The 1,796-nt window shown below is 36.7% G+C and overlaps 1 non-coding gene across 1 annotated transcript; it reads right to left on the bottom strand.

The window, feature by feature from the left end:
* Positions 1–895: 895 nt before the first annotated feature.
* Positions 896–1,003, bottom strand: LOC125397959 (U6 spliceosomal RNA). The gene has a single exon (XR_007231246.1). It is a non-coding gene; the product is annotated as a U6 spliceosomal RNA (small nuclear RNA).
* Positions 1,004–1,796: the final 793 nt, after the last annotated feature.

The raw sequence follows: 1,796 nt of genomic DNA on the forward strand, positions 1-1,796 counted from the left end.
GACAAGTGCTCAACTATGTTCATAGCAGGATTGTTTGTCATAGCCAGAACCTGGAAACAACCTAAATACCCCTTGACTGAAGAATGGATAAGAAAAATATGGTACATTTACACAATGGAGTACTATACAGCAGAAAAAAACAAAAACATCATGAAAATTGCAAGCAAATGGTTGGATCTATAAAACATCATATTGAGTTTTAACCCAGACCCAGAAAGACAAATTCCATATGTACTCACTCATAAGTGATTTTTAGACATAAAACAAAGAAAACCAGCCCACAAATCACAATTCCAGAGAACCTAGATAGCAATGAGGACCCATGGGAAGTAAAAAGAGACAAGATCTCCTGAGTAAATTGGGAGTATGAGGACCACAGAAGAGGATTGAAGACAGGGGGAATGGAAAAAGGAAGCAAAGAAAAAGGTATAACTCAATAAAATCAATAAAACCTCAAAGATTTAATATTTAGTTTACGCATGGTTCCATGAGTTTCAAGTATAGTATCTAAAAATACTACAAAACTCAAACTATGAGACCCTTGAATGTTGTACATATAAACACATTCCTATTTATTCTCAAAGCATCCTCCATGAAGCTCTGGGATCAATTTAAAGGGTTTCCAAGGTGCTTGCTCCATCTTAAAATCAGTGTGAAGTTAAAATTTTTTCACATATTTAAAGAAAACATTGCTTATCACAACAGACCTATACAGGCCCACTTTTTACTAATCCAAATCATAAATATACTTGTCCAAATGTAGATCAATGAATTTCACCTTATTCCTATTTTTGTTCTGAAATACATTAGCAATTTTTAAAAGTTATTATATAAGTGAAATGTGTCTATGCAGATTTTTGTATTTTCAGTGTTTTCTTTTTGTTTTTGTTTTATTAAATATTGAAGACTCTATTTGTTATTTGCGTGTCATTCTTATGCAAGGGCCACGCTAATCTTCTCTGTATCATTCCGATTTTTGTATAAGTGCTGCCAAAGCAAGCACTTCAATGGTTTTTAAGAATCAAAGGGTATATGTAGAACTTACATTGAGAAGTAGGATTGAACAATATTTGTTCTAGAAACTTGTAACATTATTTCTCCACTTAGCTGAACAGGGGACCTTTACACGAAACCACGACACAGTTTTGAGGGGCACATTTCTTGGGTCAGAAGACTTACATGAAGAAAGTACGTTATATTCTAGATGTCTTGAGGCTGACATGCATTGATAAAGCGTTAATAACAAAGTGAAGTCATTATAAGTGATATTCTCAATCTAGTCAAGGTAGGCCTGGTGTAGTATGTTTCTTTTCTCAACTAGAATCTTCCCGCCCATGAGTTCATAATCCCTAGGTTCACAGCTCTGGCAAGTGTGCAAATGGTTGTAAGGGGCAGGCAAAAAGTGACCCACATCGTGTTTCGCATCCTCCTGACACATTTTATTTACTAGTGGCTCATCACAGGTAAGAGTAGTGATCCCATTGGCGGGAGGGAGGGTTCTGAAGAAGGAAATTTAAAAAAAAAAGGGGGTGTGAGAAAAGATAGTTAAAAGAACTGTTCTCTTCGAAAAAGGACATCCCTTCACGTGGAACCCACAAAAGTTTCTGATCAGAAGTGTGTTGCTTCTGCGTGGACTGTTAACTGCAGCTGCCTGCACTGTTCCTTCATAAATGCCTGCGTTATCAGAGATCAGTCGTGACCTTTGTCACGAGCCACTTGTTCACAGACAGAGCCATATCTGTAATGCTTCCTCTAAGCCTGCTTTTCTAAAAGACACCTGAAACACGCTTATCCAT

Source organism: Myodes glareolus, chromosome 18, assembly GCF_982192425.1.
Source record: "Myodes glareolus chromosome 18, mMyoGla1.1, whole genome shotgun sequence".
Lineage (NCBI taxonomy): Eukaryota > Metazoa > Chordata > Mammalia > Rodentia > Cricetidae > Myodes > Myodes glareolus.